The sequence below is a fragment of the Aptenodytes forsteri genome, unplaced genomic scaffold (assembly GCF_000699145.1).
Source record: "Aptenodytes forsteri isolate BGI_AS27 unplaced genomic scaffold, ASM69914v1 Scaffold184, whole genome shotgun sequence".
In the NCBI taxonomy this organism is placed as follows: domain Eukaryota; kingdom Metazoa; phylum Chordata; class Aves; order Sphenisciformes; family Spheniscidae; genus Aptenodytes; species Aptenodytes forsteri.
In genome coordinates, this window is record NW_008796078.1 from 3664523 (window position 1) to 3684097 (window position 19575).

Below are 19575 nucleotides of genomic sequence, written 5' to 3' on the forward strand. Positions count from 1 at the left end.
ACTGTCAGAACGTCCTATCAGATTTGGTTTGGGGTTTAGTTCCCTCAGAAATAAGTTACTAAAGCCGATTATAAAAGGAATTTGGAACTTTAAAAAAAACTAAACCACTACAGGGAAAAAAAAATTGTGGAAAGCAATAAATCTTGTTCCGTTTGCACCTATCAGATGTTTATTGTACAATAACAATTTATATTTTTAGTCATTGCCCATTATTATTGATGAACACGGTGAAATATTTTTGAATGAGATGTTTGGGGTTTGTATGTGCATTACAATTGTCCTTTTGTACTGTAAGTTACTGTTTGATTGGAATATTTTATCAAAACTGTCTCCCTGTGCCTTTATATTACAAGAAAGTTGTTTCTGCAACTTCTAATGATATTAATAAAGAATACTTTAAGAACCTCATCTCAGATATTCATTTTCAGTTCAGTCTTTTAAGATTGACTTAGTCTAGGATGCATTAAAATAGACATAGAACTAGTTTTTGTAGTGTTGCAGAATGCACCGTCGTCAAAAGTGACCGACAGGAATTTTTTTCCCCCCTCCTTCTTTCTAGCAGACTGATCCAAAGTATGAATGATCTGTCAGGAATCTTTTTGTTTTGGAGATTATCATAAGTAGGATTCATTTTCTTAAAAACAACTTGATCAAGCCATATCTTTCTGTTCTGTTAACTGAAAGAAAATATTTTCAAATTAAACAAGTTTATATCTTCTCTCTTTGTTGTTTGAGAAACTTATTTTTCCTTGTATGTAGAGTCAGTTATATTACTAGTACCACTGTCTCTTCAGTACAGTATTCTAGCGGTTAATGTAATATAAATACATCATGACTTTTGATGTTTCTCCTTCACTCTGGATTTTTCAGTGAGCATGTGCATTTGAAACTAAGTCCTGCAGTTATACTAGAGGATATATTCCCTTCTGACTTTCTGAGCCTGTGTAAATAATAGGAACAACTGGTCTCAAAAACACTTGGATTTTTAAATTTTTTCAGTTGCACTCCTGCTGCCTCAACTTCCATCTCCAGGAACTGCAAACATGCAGATTGAAACTTGTAAACTTTCCAGCGTGCCTCTGAAGTCAAGGTTGTTACGGTCTTAACAAGAAACCAGCTACATCTTTTCTTTCAACAGTTTCCAGAGTATAGCATCGTCTGATCCTGGTTGCCTTGAACTTCAAGACGTGCTGTATCTGGTACTTTCTTACCAGGTGATTTTTTGTTGTGAGATACTCTCTTATGAGACACTTCAAATATGTTAAGCTTTGTACGCTGCTCTGATTTACCAGAAAGACTAGGTTAAATGCGATTTTTCTTTACATTTATTAGAGTGGAGACCTTGGCTACCTTTAAAAGGCACTTAAATGTTTTGGTTCTCTCCAGTCAGTCTAATGTTTTTGTAGAAACCAGCAATGGTGCTTTCGTGGGTTCCTGTTTTTCCATATGACGTGTCTGAATTCAGTACTAACTTCTAAGCTCTTTTGTTAGTTATCTATGTTGTTTGAAACCTGTGATTTGGAGATTAGGATAGGCTGGACTGCAAACCTCTGTGAAATGCACGTGTCTGGTGAGTATCAGAGAAAAGTTCTATTAGGGAAGTGTATTTCTTAATTTGAAGAGTTGGTGTGCAGCCTGCTTAAACCACTTTTGAAATTCCTCATGGTTTCTTTCTACCTCGCAGTCCTCCCAAGCCTTTAAAAAGCCAGTCCATCAAATGGAAACGTCATTAGTGTAGATTTCACCTACTTTTTTGGTTGAAGTTGCAATATACAGACCTGCTAATTTATTTGATAGCCTTCAGTTGACTAGTTCACTCATTATTAGCATCGCTGTTCTTTCTACTTTAAATGTCTGCCAGTCTTGTTTTCCGTTTCCTTACTTCCAGGTCATGTTCAAAGATGTACAACTAGTTTAAATAGACCTTTATCTCCTTCTAGTCTCATTTTAAGGTGTGTTAAAGAAATTTTTCCTGCGCTGATTTGTCATTTTTTTTAACGTGACTCTCCAGATCCGACAAGTGTCGGTTCGCCTGGGGTACTTCTAAGCATCAAATCTTTTTATATTTCATACTGAGTTTTGTGGACACGTTTCACTGTTCTTCCAGGCAAAAGTCTTTGGTAGTCTGGCTTGTGCTGTACGCTACGCGAATGAGCTCTTGCCAGATGCAGAGAGGCCCGGTGGCTGCTAGATGTCTTCGTAGAGTGTGCACGTGATGTTAGGACAATGAAGAGTCTGTTGTTTTGGCAGCAGATGAGTCTGTTGTTGCCACGCAGGAAGTATGAGAATATACCTGTTTTGTGTGGTTCAAAAGCTAGACAAATTTCAGGAGCGTTAGTAATGAACGTTTGCCACGAATACTGACTTGCATGTTCAGGTCAGAGCAGGAAAGTTCTGACTTTAAAAGAAAAAATATCTAAGGCTGTTTTTTCTATTTGGTGGGTAACTCCAGTCTTCTGAGAACAGAAATGTGAAAGCAGAATATACTTCAAAGCAAAATAGACTGTTTAATATACAGCTTGTGTTCAGATAGAAAAAAGAGCATTTTTTAGGTCAGAGTTTCAAATAGCTTGTCAAAGAATTTTAATACACATCTTTCTGTTCTGAACACGATGCTTTTGTACATGCTTAAGTTTTACTACGGATTCTAGCTTTTGATATTATTAATGGAGGCTTAGCGCATCCATTTAATGTGCCCTTGGTGTAACTACAGATTCCCAAATAGATGCCCTGTATCTTTTTAAAGGAATGGTGTTTTCAAAATTCAGCGCGTTTTTATTTTGTGCTTTTTTCCTCCAAAAATAATTCTGAAACTCCTCAAAATAGTTGAGCAGCTGATTTCATTGCTGCCAACCATTAACGCGGTTTAATTTTGACTTGAAAGTTCTCATCTTCTTTGGTTGTTCAGGCTGGGGTAGGAACGTCTGGTTTTCTGTAAAATCTAGCAGTTCTCAGTGTGTCACCTGGGCCTTAATAGATATTGTTTCCTTGCAAGAAAACTTACAGTTGTCTCTTTGTGGGGATTTTTGGCAGTTTCATATATTAAAAAATTTTCTTACTGTGGCAAATTAACTTGCGGTTTCACTGTGGGAAGAAGGGCCTACCTCCATCTGGAGAGAGCACGAAGAAATAACAGTCAGAATTCTGAGGAAATAAAAAATCAAGGGAATTCTTTGAACTCGCTGACTTAGTGCCTCTCGGTAGAAACTTAGTATACCAATAATGGGCCTAATTATTTCGCTTCTTGTAGAATATCAAGAGCAGTTCTAGTTGTTTATTTAGATACACTCATTTTAGAAGCTATACGTTGAAATGGTTGAGCTTAACGTGCTCGTGCTTGCTTTCCTAAGGGTAAATTTAGAGCTCTGGCAGAAAGCAGACGTAGTTGTCAACAACTTCTAAGAATTGCTCTCTTTAAGGGAGCTCTTCCTTTATCAACAGCCAGCACGCTCTGAATGAGCGGAGAATATTTGTATGGTGAATGCACAAAGTTACAGGAATGTGGCAAAGCAGACTTCGGGTTTTAGTTTCTTGAAACTCCTCTCCCGCTTGTTATCTAGTTCTTATATGGAGCATTAATCAATATACTTTAAAAAAAAAAAGTAGATTTCTCTTTTAATTTGCTTACTGTTTTATAAAAGTTGTACATGTGAACACTTTTTTTTTTAAAGTCTGGCAGCTGTCCCTTCATTTGTTTTAGAGGAACATCAGACTTGACCAAGGATGGAAAAACGTGTTTCTTTCTCAGACTGCAGCCTTACATTCTTTGACTTACATGCTTTTGACTGTGTTTGTTTTTGTTGGTGGTGATGTTTTGTTTAAAAACTTCCTGGTTTACAAAGGAGGAGAGGTTGACAGGGAAGATAAAACCAGTTTGATAGCTATCCCTTCAGCTGTTCGCCTTCCAGTCCTTCTCAGCTGTACACATCGTTACAGTTCTCCCCAGTCTTTTTGGCAAATACTATCAGCTATTCCATTACAATATTTTTCTAATTCTTTTTCTAATTACTTGCAGTGCTGTCGTGTTTTTCCCAAAGGCGTTATACAAAACTTTATTATTAGAGTTTTTGTTAACATTTTTGTTCAAAGAGGTGGTATTTTGTCTCTGCCAAATAGTAAAATTATGTATACATATGATATTAAATGATGTTTCTTCTTTTTATATCCTGTTTATTTTCAGTGTAATCATAAGTACAATCATAAGTGTAAATAATCGGATTTGCTTTCTACTAACATTGTATTTTTTCCTTAATAAATTAATTGGCAATTGAAACAAAGGGTCATCTCGGTCCCCGTTCCTTTCAGGAAGGTGGGGATTGGGTGAAAAGAAACTGGCTAATGAAAAATTGTGCTATACTACAAAAGCATGGACCAGTATCTAGTTTTATAGGGCATATACTTGCTATGATGTACACCTGCCCCGTCACCAAATACACACACTGTCAGAAACCTTTTTTTTTAATCAGTTTTGTAGAAATTCTTTGCTTCTGGACAGAGCTGTCTGATTTGATAAATGTTTATCATGTATATGACTGCATTATTCAGATACTTTAACAGCAAGTAGGAAGAAAACAAGAGCTCGGGAGGTCGCTGTCCCCTGAGCGTAGCCGTCCTTTCGCCGGTACTGCCTTCTGCTGTGTCTGCTGGTACGGGGTTACGTCTCTCCTACCGAGCAGTCCCGTGCGGCAGGAGCTGATCAGCAGGCTGTGGCGTTGGTGCCAAAGCCTCTACATCTTCGCTGCGTACGTGTCTTGAGATTTTGCTTCAGCCTAAATTGAGACTTGTCTCCTGGACTGAACATCTTCGCTATGTTTATGCTCAATTAGCAGTTTGAACTTGTGTGTATCTGTTAGGGCTTGGAAGACCTTTGGCGTGCACTTGGATAAGAGCTTCTGGTTTAGTTCTCGCTGCAAGGAACCTGGTTCACATGCATCGACGCTGCTCTGCCACCAAACCAACACCTGGAAGTGGGAAGATGATCGAGAGATTCACTTCAAATCCGCTTTACTTCTCCGAAACACAATGTTAATGGAAACCCAGACTTTAATAGCCAAATGTGTTCTCCACTAGACAGAGTGAGGATCCTGCATTGACTGAACTTCCTCTGAGTTCTTAAGTTTATTTATCATTCATCTATTATTTTTTACAAATGTCATATTCAAATTTTACCTATATATACAAATGTATATACATACATAGACAAATTTAATTATAGAAGTATATAGAATGAGATCTGTATGTATCTACACACGTCTATATACATATATGTACACATACGTATATTTAGCATAAGCTGCTATTGCAAAATTGTGATTGGACTCCAAGTTCTCGGCTAAGACTGTTTTACTTAATGGAAGTGTTTTACTTGTGAAAAGTGTGATAACCTCATTTCCCTGCTTTGTGTCTTTATCTGAGTCACTTTGATCAACAGATCTGATGTCTTAAGTACCTAAAAACTGATCTTACACTGGTGTTAATCTATAACCAGCTATTGTTTGGAACAGACTAATGATCTTCCTATTCTTATTTGAAGTCATTCTTAAGCAAGTTTTTTGATTTCTAATGTGATAACTGAGCTTACATGCCACTGTTATATTTTAGTGCCTTACTGATAAGGAACTGTGATTATTGATTGTTTTGATAATTACGAAGGTGTTTGTTGTCTTGATTTGGAATACTAGCCTCACAGAGTTTTCGATGTCTTGTCAGTAATTTAAGAGAAGGATTGCAACGCTGACTTTTAGGTGTCCAGCAGTCCTCAACAGAGCCCATCGCAGGAATTCTGAAATGCACCCACAAGGACCCCATCTCTCGTCATTCACTACATGTGGGATTGAGGCAGGCTGTTTCTTTCAATGCCTGGATCAGGAACGAGGCAGGCTGTTTCTTTCAATGCCTGGATTTTGGAGGCATGAGAATATTCCTGTGTGTTGGAGCAGCCGTAAGCCCCCCGCCCCCCTTAAGGCTAAAACCTTGTGAAAAGGAGAAAACACATTCTTACAGATGATTTTTTTTGTTACATCTTTTTTTGTTCTGCATTATTCCATACTTGTCTGGAGTTTATCTGATTACACTTCATGAGACGTATCTAATTATGCTGCCTTTATAATGTTAAAATCTTGCAAAAGTCACTTTTTAGAAATTTATATTGGTGCTTTTTTAAGTAGAATTTTGTCATTTTAATGTGCTGTATTTCCATAAATAAGCAGTAATTGCAAACACTTTTTTCAAGTGTAACCACATTTTTATATTATGATTTTTTTCTAGACACTTTTTTCCGTATTTGGGCTAGCGGTCTATTTTGTGCATTGAACTTTGGCTGCCCACCGAAACCATCGCTAGTATCAGACTTGGATTTACCTGGGAGGCACTCTCTTTCCCGTCTGTTACCACTAAAATTGCTGTGTGGTATGGGTACAATTGCAGTTACACTTGTGCCGTCCTGGTTGGAGCAGTACCTGTCCTTGGTCTCTAGCACTGCTCTTTATTAGTAGATTATCAGAACTTCTCTATTATGCAAACAAATAAACCAACAAAAGTGTTCTGTTGCTTAGGTACCATTACGTTAGCCACAATGAGGTGTATTTGTGTGAATTAAAGGTACCTGGGACTGCAAGAAGTACTTGCACTTCGTGCATGAGAAGTTTCCATAGATGCATTGCCATCAATCTCGTTTTTAGCAAATATAAAAATGTCACAAAGATACTCATATGCTAGCTGATTTGGAGAAAGATCAGTTCACCAGCCTTAGACTACAACCTAGCAGAAGTCCAGAAATCAGAAATAGCGGTTTGAGGAGTGAAACAAAGAATGGTATCGCTGTGTGGAAGAGGCAAGCACAACCTGGGTAAGTAAAGCATCATTAATTATGTTGGAATTTACCCAGTACACAATTTTTTCTCACTGAAAAAGAGAAATGCTGCGATTGGGGTTTCTGTGTCTCAGCAGAAAAGGCGCGTTGCAGGAGTTCGGGGCGCTGAACAGCAGTGCTGTAAGGTGGCCTTGGCTCAGCAGCGGAGAAGCCTTAACCACCAGCGCTCCTCTGGACTTCCTCGCTAGTCTGGATTTACGGCTATTCCTGCGAGATGCCAAAGCCCCAACCATGCTAGGGTTTGTATCTCGGCAATGAGCCCTTCTGTTGATCAATCTGCTGTGGCTGTATAGCAAATTGCTGGGGTATGTTTTAGCTGTGACGGGTGGTTTTCTGTCAGTCAGTATTCATATAGCTCACACCACAGATCCTGCAAGTACCATGTCGTGTCAGACTTGCGTTCTGATCATGACAAGCTGACAGGTCAAGCATCAGAGAGAGGAAAGAAAAGAAATACATGCATGGTACAAATGGAAAACCTTTATTTTTTTTCTCTTTGTATTAAGAAAACGTAGAACAGGTCTTTTATAGATGTGGGATGAAATAATTAAAAAAACCCCAAAACTTTATTAAACGGGACATGATTTTCATCCTAGAGATTTTTACAGAATACATAAAAATTAATCAAAAATTGTTCAAACTGGCTTTCTCTGTTACTAATTGAGCCTATTTTAGATACAGAACAATGTTCAGTGGATCACAGGTAACAATTTTTGTAGCTTGGACACGTTGATCCAGATATGCTGGATGTGCAGTACTAAAAAGTACTACTTGCATAGTGTATATTGTGTTGTGTACTGCTGTGCGCTGCAAGCAATGTACTGCTTGAATAATTAGTGTATATTGTGTACTGCTGTGCGCTGCAAGCAATGTACTGCTTGAATAATTTTTCTACAGTGTTTGTGTTGTGCTGCTGTGCGCTGCAAGCAATGTACTGCTTGAATAATTTTTCTACAGTGTTTGTGTTAAAAAAAAAAAAAAACAAAGGGGCTGTTAGTTGGGATCCCGTTGAGCCCGTGCCTGAGCACCCGAGCAGTAATGTACGCATGTGCAAGTACCCAAGAAAGTCACCAAGGTAAAGCACAGCAGTTCCTTAGCGATCCCACACTTCCACGTGTATCTGTGGTGAGATTGTAGGACTCTTCTCTAGCCATCCTATTACGGGATCCTGCTTCAGGAGACCTGTATGACCTATGTCATCTTGTATGACGGTATCATACTTCTTTTTTTTGCCTCAGTCCTCTTTGAAAATGTGGTACATAGACCGAGGTGTCAGTCCATATAGAAATGATACCTGAATTCTAACCTGTATCTCCAGCTATATAAGCTACCACAGTGCAAAAGTGCCCTTCGCATTCAGCGGTCTCTAACCTGAACTAAAGAGGTGAGTTAAAACACGGGGAAAAGCGCTTAGTAATTGTGGAGCAATGGTATCTTTGGATTATCTGGCAGTTCCCAGCGAAGTCAACGGTTCGGGGCCAGGTACCTGGCCACTGGGATGGGCTAATGAACTGCAGACGTGGTTTAAATGGCTGCTGGCAGTACTCCCCTTAAGTAATAGTAATAGTGGACTTCTGGGTCAAGGAAGGTAACTTTCAAATCAAAGATGTACTGTTTTGACTTGAAGACCATCCCTAACAAGCTTTCAGATTTGTAGTGGTTAAAGAGTTATTCCAGCAAGAGACAGACCTTGTTATTCTTTGGCTTAACCTTTCTTAATTTTTAAGTCTACATTTTGAAAAATGAGGTACCTGTAAGTAGGGAGTTCAGATGATGGAAACGTAGCCTTGTGTGGTCATTTATGCCATTAGTTTTTAAAGCAGCTTTTAAAGCTTTTTTAAAAAGCCAGCTCAGATTGCTGTATTATGTATGCTCCAGAGGAGCCCACGTTGTGGACAATTGAATTAGATTACCAGATGCACTAGTTTGTAGCATTTCACAATAATTTTAAACACAAGATTTAGGATTTAAAACATGCTTTTGGTCTCACTTGTACATCATGTGATTTGATTTTCCTTTTTATGATTATAGAAATGAGCAAAATTTATTTAAACAGCTCTAAATTATGCTTTTGATGGACAAAAATGAAGTGTTAGGAGAGAACATTTGGTTTTGAAGAGAAACAAGAAAGTGTGTCTCTCCCTCCTACGTAATATTCTTAAGGAAAGCCTCTGATGAAAATATATAAGGGACACAGGATCCCATTAGCAATGTTTTCCTTTGTGTATCAATTTTTTTTTTAAAGAATATATAAAAATCCTACCTAATACTTGGAGGTGTAGGAGATAAGGGTTTAAAGGGGAACTGTAGATGACTACAAATACTGGTGCAAGCACAGTGGGGACACTAAGAGCAGCTCTGATCAGGGCTGTGACGGTTACAGTCTCTGAATGCCTAAAGTCTAAGGCCTCGCCTATTTTTAGTAGTTGCCGTGATGTAAATTTAAATCAGACGTTGGTGGGTTGCTCACAGGGTGGAGGTGCCTTCTGCAGAAGCGCTTTGCCTTGCTAATGATGTCCCTTCCAAAGGGCGGGGAAAAGAGCCTCAGAAACCATTTTGCATCTGTTTACATTCGGTCGTCTTAGATATTTAAAGTTTTTCTTTTCTGTTATCATTTCCCATCTTCCCTTGCAGAGAAGGTAAAACCTTCAAAACATGTGTACGATTAATTCAAGGCTATTTCTTAACCTTAGGTTGGGTTTGGAAAGGTAAAGGAGGGAACCCATGTTACTGTTTAGATACCAGATCAGTCACGGAGTGGGGAGGAAAACTTGGGCTGCATAAAAACTGCAATTAAACCAATTACCTACAACAATGTCTTAATCATCTTATTGATAATTCAGAAATACTTGTAATTCATAGTCTTCCAGGTGGAGAGGTTTTTTCTATTATGTAGAAGTTATTAAAAATCAATATTAAAATTTAATATTCTTTGGCCAGTTCTAACTTGTAGGGTGAAATGTCAAGGCACGTGGGAAGCTGTAGGCTGGGGGTACAGGCAAGTGGCTGGAAGATGTGTGAAAGAACAGGACTTGGCTGTCCGCTAAAGGCATCTGGGAGACTTACATAGCTACAAAAGACCTTTTGGTAATTTATAATCACCATGTTATGGTGAGATTAAGAGTCTTTTGATGTAACACAGGAGTGTGTTACAGTAAATAGCTAGTAAAAAATCTCATTCCTGCTGTAGATTTAAATTAATATTGAAAACATTTCTCAAGTCACTTCTCCTTTTACAGCTTTGTGGCAGATTCCCTACAGACAGTGTGCATGGGGAAGAAGGTGCTGCACAGTCCCAACACGGTACCTTCTTAAATCCACCCGTTTCCGTGAGGTGTTCTGTCTCTGTCTCTCTAAAAATGCTGGGGATAAGTTGAAAATGGTATTAGTTGTATGGTATCTGAGTGATAAATGGTTTCTGAGCGCAGACGGTGATTTAGGAAGTATTGCAATAAGCTAAACATAGTTGCTTAGGTTAGAGAAAGCGGGCTAATTGAAAATATACCATAGCGGTGGGGTTGTAAGTCAAACTGCTCTTACTTCACATGCATTGTAGGGCGAGTGAACCATGTCTAAAAAACCTCACACGCTGGAAAGTCATCCAGAGAGAAGAGATTACGTTTAGAAGAGCTTTTGTTCCCAGTGAGCTACGCGTGGTAATTTGCATTTGGTATACAATGATATCAGCATACTGAATCGCAGGAAAAGCAGGTATTGGGGGGGGTGTCAGGATCTGTTTTTAAGATTTCTTTGTGCTCAATATTTAGCTAAAGAAAAGAAATATAATTAGAAGACCATGAACCAGGGTAAGAGTTGTTTCTTCCAAAGGAGAAACAATGAGGGGAGGATGTCTGCTGAAGTAGACCCTCAGCCCAGGCAGCTGAGAGATGTCCACGGAAGGAAATCTATTCAGCAGCCCATAATCGCCCTGAGTTCCAGGTAGATGTTGATCTTTTGTTCTACCGATTTCCATTTGGTAACTGTTTTCTGCTTTGCAGTCAAGAGCCAGAATAAGTTTGACCTATGCTTTTCCTTACCTAGTGACAAAGGAGTCTAAGGCCAAGTGTTGGTGGACACTGGTTGCTCTTCAGGGAACAAGAAACGTTAGTGCAGCAGCGTGCAGGTAGAGGCAGAACGCCTCACCTCCACAGTGTTTCAGAGTCCAAAGGGCTTGGGATATATTATTTCCTAGTTCAGTCTGACGCCAAGTGCTAGCCTGCAAAAGGAAGCCTACGGTGGCGGGTATTAGCCAGCGCGCCTTTGCCAGGTCCCAGCTGAAGAGAAAACAGTGTTCAACTCCGGGAATAGCCATATGTCTTGGAGGTTCCTTCGCAGTTACTGGGGCTGGACTGGGTCCAGTTTCTAGGCAACTTGTCTTTCACCAATATCTGACCGTCTATCAGCTGCCGTAATAAAAAGGGATACTGAGCAGTAATTCGTAATGGCTGAAATGTATGGTCAGATGATTCCCCTACAAGAAAACTACTCAACGTAGTATTCAGATCATGTGTTTGCAATTCAAAGATCTGTCTTATTTAAGGATATATTTAATGGAGGCCCATTCTTCTCTAGCCTTTTGATAGGGCCTCTAGATTCTTGCTACTTGTCTTAGGTAGCCCTGGACGTTTGTAGCGCTTTGACAAACCGTGGAGGGAAATGAGACAACAGTCTACAAATGCCTTATGGCTTTTGTGATTTTGAGTAGATGTCCAAGGTGTCAGTAATGCTTTGAAGTAATTTGGTCTCTTAAGAAAAATGTTGCGTGCATTCAAGGGCATCAAAACCAGGCAGTGTTTCTAAAATTTATATATTTCATATTTTGAGTACAATTTTGGGGTCAAAATATTCACAGGTACCCTTTTTATTCATCCTGGTTCGTACATCTGCAAGTTTTTTTCCCAGTGTGTTTGGGAGTGTTTTAATACTTACAGGCCACGTTTCCAAAGCTGAGTGTGGAAAGTGGTAGCATTTATCTTACTTGCTGAATGTGCTAAAACTCCGTAATATTTAACTACTTTGATAGTGTAAATTCTAGACTACATCCTCTTAACTGCCAACTTGTTTTCCTAGTGAAAAAAGATAGAATAAAGTAATAGGTGTGTTAATTGCCAGTTAAATAGTACAGCAGGCTATGGCAACCCTCTCGCTTCCTCCTGTTTGCTGTGCATAAAGTCTCTGTTTTAATAATACCGTGTGACAGAGGATCTTTTCATTACAGTTAACCAATGTATAACAGCAAGATTTCTGTAAAAAATGAGATTTTGATGCCACTTTGGTTTTCAGCGGAACAAAACAATGCCTGGAGAAATTAAAAAGGAAAAAAGAAAAAGAAAGAAAAGAATCTGAGACCATCTCGCCTACCCGCCCTCATGGACAGTAATAAGATGCAGAGTGTTTAAGGTTTTTGCCCTGTTATAGGAACCTAGGGGATGTTCTCGCTCTCAATCAAGTCGAGCATCGATGTGGCCATGAATCCTCGAAAATCCCCGGAGAGATCTCTCAGAGTAAGTATTGAATTAACTCACGTCCTGACCTGCTATTCCACCCTGTCCCAGAGAAGTCCTTCCTCCAAAAGTCCTTGGGAGACAATGCTGTGTTTTGAAGACAGATAGTCCAGAAAAGCAGGGGAAGGGTTCTGTGAACTCTTCTACCAAAAATATAGTAAACGTACCTAGTTCCTGTCTCCTTTCCCCTAGGCAGCACTTTCCTTTTGCTGCTAACGTACGGCGTTGAAGTGCAGTGCAGGTCACCGTGGCTTAGCCAGAGACAGACAAGACTGTCACACATTTATCCCTACTGAAAAGACGCCTACAGCTGGGTTTTCCGAGAAGCAATGTTTGAGCACTAGACCAACACTGTGAAGGCGTACAGTGTGTCAAGGCTTGTGCAAAGTTTTAAAGTCAAAGGGTTGAATTTCCCTTACTGTTGTGCTACCAGTAGGCGCAGTATGTTACCAGAGATTTCACCAGTTTTTGACGATGGTATTTGTAGAGAGCTGTTTCAGAAAGGGGAATATTGATTGCTACTGCACCGAGATCATAAATAGGGGATGCGTGTAATGTTTAAGTGCTAAGGTTGTATTTTAGTATTGTTATTCAAGAACAGGCTCACATGCATCAAAGCAAAGCCTGGACTTGTTTATGATGCTGTTAGAAATCTTCCTCCGTATGACATACGTCCTAGCATTAATAATGACATAATTATTAGTAGAAGTAACTTATATTATGGTAGTGTCTAGAATCTTTCTCTCCATGAAAGATCTCCATGAAGTAGAGAGGCAAGGAGACAATCTTGACCCAGAGAGTCACAATTTAGGCATTAGTCTCCATGTGGATGGATCAGCCAAAGGTGTGGGAGGAGGTAACAGTTAAACAAACATGGTCAGCGCTGTAAGCTCCTGTCGTAGTTCACCAACCTAACTGTTACCATGTTGTACTGTCCATAGGCATCGTGGCAGCAGGGAACTAGGGAATCTTTCACCACGTTACAATTCAGCAAGGAACGGGTGAGGTTCCAGCAGTGAAGGACACAGAAGAAATCACTGCAGTTGGTGTACAACACAGAGGGATTTTAAGTAGCCTGTTTTGGGGCAAGTCTTTCCCTGAAGGGAACTCTTGGGAGTTGCTGAAACTGTTTAAGTCTGCTAAGCAATCCTGTTGGGTAAGTAAAGTGCTGTATTCAGGGCTTTAAAGCATGGCTGAGCTGTGAAAATCTCTCTCACAAAGGAGCCAATGTTTGAGGTTCGTACTGCAACACGTATATATTTATTTATTTGTAAAGCATGAAAGAGGAAATATTTCCAAGCTTGGAAGGAGAGAGGCATAATAATGTTGAAGCCTGTTTCCCTTGCACGTCCCGGGTTTCACAGAAGGAAAATTCAGGTGCGTGGGCTCAGAGGAGTCCAGGAGTCCTCTGAGAAGTGGACTTGAAAATACCTTGCAGATTGTTGTAGCAAGTAAGTTGAAGTGCAGAAGAGAGGCTGAGAGGTAGCAAAGAACTGGTTAATCCTGAAATGTAAAATACATGAAAAATCTGGGCTCCGGATCTGATTTTCAGGGAATATGTATTGCTGGGTCAGATTCTCTAGGATTTTATACATGGAAAAGTTTTACTCCTTCCCCACCTTTCCCCCAGGTTACGCATACACATTTTTCTTCTTAGTTTTTCTTCAGCTTTTACATCTAGGTTCACAATAGCGTGAAGTAAACGCATTTACATGCTATAGCATAATATGACAATATTTGCCTGTACAGAGTTTCATAACGCAAACCTCTGGGAAAAGGTAACTCAGGAGTTCCGGCAGTAACTTTTCCTTGTTCTGTCTTGGAAAGAAGAGAAAGATTTCTTTGTGCTCTTGATTCTGTTTACTCCGGTGCTTTCCTGTCAGCTTGAAAGGATCAGAACAAGTCTGTCCTAAGAAAAACTGGTTTTGAAAGATTAACATTTAAACACTGTAATATTCCCCATACCACAGTGCTGAATGGATTCAGCAAAGCACTTAAACGCACACTTTAAATTGAAGTTTAAGTGAGGTTGCACAGAATCAAGTTTATATTTGTGTTATTTTAAAATGCGTTTGAGGACCATTAAGTGCATGCATCCTTTCAGGAAACCTTTATTAGACACCAGAGAAAATTAATTATGTGTAGATTTGAGGTAACCTTAATATGCACTGGGATTGCTCTCCATTACGTTTTGTTTTTAATGACCAGAATAGAAAATTGGAAACAAATGAAATATTTAGGAAACTATCATTATGACTACATCAAGCTGATCATGCAACTAAAAGGCTTTAATAATAGTGAAAAGAATATGTTCTGTAAATTTTAGAGATATAAGTCTGTATATGTTTCATTTCCAGTTCTTGGATAACAAGCGTGGAAGCTGATGGTTCCGCTTAATTTTGCTTCTCTGCTAACTTAAGTCTAGAATCAAACGAACATTTAAACAAAGGTTGATCTCTTCAACTTCCTCTTACAGTTGGAATAATATTTGAGTGAAGGAGGGCAGTAAATTGAGTAGACTGATTTAATAAAAGACATTAACCTTTTCAGATATCTCTAGTACTTTTTCAGTTAGGAAAGAGCTAATGTATTTATGAAATACACTTGCAAAGGAGGAGCGTAGCTCCTTAGGAGGCGGTGTAGCGCTGTTTGTCCTTGGTTTACAAAAGGGATGCCAAGTTAGTCAGTTGTGCTGCTTCGAATTTTTGAAATTGTCTTTTGAGTAGTTATTTTAAAATTTTAACCTTAGTGAAACTAAAACTTATTTTAACTTGGCGTGATAACAGGGGAATTTTTTTTAAAGTATTGGCTTCATTGAGAGGGAGTCTGAATATCACCTCTTAAGCGCCTAAGTTCTTATACTCTGGTCCTCTATAATTAATGGACAGGCTCTTTCAGACAGTGATTTAAAACCTACTTCTAGAAATATGGATTTTATAATGTTACCTAAAAAAAAAGAAAATAAAAAAGGAAGAGATAATAGTCAGGAAATTCTGCTGAAGAAACAGACAAAGCAAAATGCTGGTGCACGGATACCGAATTTATTGGCACGGATTTTCTGACACGAGAGGCATTCATGAATGTGGGATTCTTATTTAATATTTCTCAAATGAGATTAAAAAGGTAAAAATTAAAAGTGATTGTTCTAGTAGCGTGTGCACAGGAGAGCTGGTTAAAATTGTAAAAGGTTCTTCTTCGGTATTTTGAACTTCAGAGATGAATGTTTCCTGAAATGTCACACTTCCATTACATATGGCTCATAACCTTTAAATGTGGTTACAGTAAAACAAAACGTATTTCAGATTCAACACATTAATCCTCGATGAGAGACGTGCAGAGCTGTCATTTTCACCAAGCATTCATGTATGGTCACTGGGGTTTTCCATGGGCCTATTTATTCCACAGAGACACTTTGCCTTTTAGCAGGTAAACACAGATTTTTTTTTTTTTTTCTTTTCTCCTAGCAAAACTGAGAAAAATCTGTCCTCAAAGCAAAGCAGCTTTATGCAATCTGTAGTGCTACCCTCTTTTTTCAGTAAAACCTTCAAGGGCTAAGAAACTCATTTTCACAATGCTGCCGCAACACTGTGCTTTTATTTGCAATTTTTTTTAAAAGCATCTCCGTCTTTTCTATTTTGGTTTGCAAATTCATTCATAATATGTGCTAGCCCGCGCACCCCCAGCTGTATTCAGTTCTTTGGAAGAGTGGCTTTCCTGATTAGTTTATTAGTTGTTTGCCAAACGTGATATGTGCAATGGGTCATTAAGTAACATGGCACCGAAGGTGTATTGTTTTTTGGGGATAGAAGCATTCCCAGAAATAGTTTTAAAAGAACAAAGGCAAATTGTTGAGAGGCGGAAAGTCAACGGCGGTTGGATCCCTCTGCCCCTCTGACTTTTATTCCGTAAAGTATGACAGAGAGTCGTTTCTGAGGGAGGAAGGAAGTTGAATGCAGAAACATCTGTGCTAAACCTCTAGCAACGTGGGCAGCTGAGCGGCGAATGCTCCTAACATCAAATAGGCCCGGGCTAGTGGCTGGCGGGGGGGGGGAGAGAATGGGAAGAGCAAAAGCCAGAAAACTCCTGGGGTCGCCATAAAGGCATTTTAATAAGCAAAGGGGGAAAAAAAACCCCCTAAGTGATGCAAAGGCGGTCACTCACCACCTCCCGCCCAGCCAGTCTCTGAGCAGCAGCCACCTTGGACAGGCAGCCCCCTCCTTCTCCCTCTCCCGCCAGTTTTACTGCCGAGCGTGGCGCTAGGTGGCATGGGGTGTCCCTTCGGGCAGTCCGGACTGCGCCCCCTCCCAGCCTCCTGCCCGCCGCCAGCCCGCTCCTGGGGAAGCAGAGTGGGAAACGGGGGACGGCCTTGACAGGGCGCAAGCACTGTTCAGCAAGAGCCAGAACATCGGCGCCTTGTCAAGCCTGTTTCAGCCACAAATCCGAACCTCAGCACGGTACAGGCCGCTGCCGGTTCACCCGCTCCCGGCCAGAGCCAGTACAAAAACAATCCAGGTGGAACCGCGACAGAGAGACTCACAAAGGCTGCCGTTAGAAGGAAAAACACGTGAGGACGGTATTTCAGCTGTTTATTTCAACAATTTATATTTAGTTTAAGTCTCTTGGGTTTTGGGGGGTATATCGTCTTGTTAGGAGAGATGATAAACTGATCTCAAATGACTAGTGGTGTATCGAACATGACCTAATTATAATGAGGTGAATGGGAAATAGAAAATTTTCTGACTGGCTGAGAAAAGCTCTGTGGGAAAGAGGTTGTCTTAACCGTGGCAGGAGGGGATGAATGGAAGTTAACTCTTGAGAGACTGCTCCAGGCACTTAGATAATTGGATGATAGGAGCTACACTGGAATCCATACAGAGTAATTCAGATTGGCTTGAAGTCATTAAAAGGACTAAATCCACTTCAGAGCAGCAGCGTGATTTTGACTACAGTTTCTTTGGAGAGCCCTGCAGTGAGTGAGCTTACGTCTCTCAAAGACGGACAGATAAACTAGTGCCCACAGTACTTTTCTGAAATGGATTTGAGTTTTTAGCAGTTAAAATTCTCGCCATAGAAATTAACGATTACCTATTACCGCAGCCACCCCACAGGACTGTGCTATTTTTTTGAACACGAGGTTCCGTGGGCTGCACAGCTTAGTATTTATTTCAAATTGTCTGAAATATGTCAGTAAACAGCGGTGGAAAGTGTAATCTTGTACTTCGAGTCCCCCAGATGATATGCACTTCCACCTAGTTGCATGATAATAAAAATGATGGCAAATGGCCCCGAAGACCCGGCAGCTGGACCGAGAGAACAATGAAAAGCAGCGGCTGTGCTGGGCTGTGTTTGCTGCCAAGTCCGTGTCTTGTTTCAGGATATAACACGGCAGAGGAGCTGCAGGAACGGGGCAAAAGTGACTTTCAGTAAAAGCGTTGCTCGATTTTTCTGGCCTCTGTTGTTTATCAGCTAAAGGTGAAAAACCTATAATCGCCCAAAGGAATTATGGTCTTAGTCTTAAGCTCTCGAGGTCTCTCATCTTAGAAGCTTTTTACTTGTTTTCAAGAGTGTGGCCTGAAAGAAATAATATAATACATAAGAGAGAGCATCATTTTGGAGTCATTTGGGGGAGAGAATATAGAGAAATTGGTTGCAAACACGCCCCCCCTTTTTTTTTTAAGAATACAGAGTTCATAATACCTAGACTTTTATTGCTATTACAATAAACAGCACTAACATGGCAAACAAATTATTTTTTCTCTTTTTATTCTGATTTTGTAATAATGGTATAGATACAAAGGTAAAAGCCAATTGCACAGAATAACTGCACATTCTGAAAGGAATTTTGATCATTGTTAATATTTTGAAAAACAAAACCAGAAATTGCTGGAAAAAATGAACGCGCACTCTAAATTCTCACAAAAGTGTGTTTAATTTATCAATTATGGACAATTTAAAGCACCTATATACTTATATTTGAATGCACTTCTAGAACTTATTGTATTATCATTATTATAATTTCATTGTGATGGTTTGATTTCAGTGTCACAAAACTTTGGTTTCAATAGTTACACATGTAAGGGAATATAAAATTAAACGGTAATATAAAAATTGATTCTGATAATTTCAAATATGGATATGAAAAAGCAAGGCTGGAAGGAATGCTAAATACAGAATTTTGAAAGCATTCTTATTGTGACTCACAACATTGTCTCTTTTTCAAATGTTTTTTTTATATGGTATTCACAGACTGGAAAATCTATTTTCTTTTCTTTAGCTAAGAGAAACAGGTTGTTTCTTAAGGTATTAAGTGAATTAAACTTGTTTGCTGTGGACTTTGGTATACCGTAAGCCCCAGAAGTTGGTTTCCCCTGCTTTCCATCCCACTGCCGGACAGGGACAGCAGTGCTATGGTTAGGAGAGAAGAGTGCTGACCAGTCAAATAGTTGCTGACAAGCAAAAATCTTTAATGGTTGAATTCTGCTTATCTCTTGGAATGTACTAATTTGGGTCTCTCTTCTCAATGCAAGTTGACAAGAAACCTCGAGGAGTACAATTAAGTTTGAAGCCACAGCTCCTTTTTCAGAATTGGCTGAAATCAGCCAAAGGATTAAAACCTGTCTTGACGGGCAGGGGGGCTGTGTAAGCACTGCCTTCGTGGGAAAACAGGCGAACCCTACCCCTCCACAGGTCTCCTTCCTGAACCACCCACTGCCAATCAAAACCTCGTTCCCTCTGTGATTTTTTTCTTAATTCTTTGCTCCACCCCCCCGCCAAGTCTTTAAGTCTTTGCCAGGTCTGAAGCATGGCAGCCAGCATGGCTTCACCAAGGGCAAGTCCTGCCTGACCAACCTAGTGGCCTTCTCTGATGGAGTGACTACATCAGCGGACATGGAAAGGGCTACAGATGTCATCTATCTGGACCTCTGTAAGGCCTTTGACACAGTTCCCCACAACATCCTTCTCTCTAAACTGGAGAGGTATGGATTTGATGGGTGGACTGTCTGGTGGGTGAGGAATTGGTTAGATGGCCCCATCCAGAGGGTAGTGGTCAACGGCTCAATGTCCAGATGGAGATTGGTGACAAGTGGCATCCCGCAGGGGTCCGTATTGGGACCGGTACTGTTTAGTATTTTCATCAATGACATAGTGGGATTGAGTGCACCCTCAGCAAGTTTGCAGATGACACCAAGCTGAGTGGTG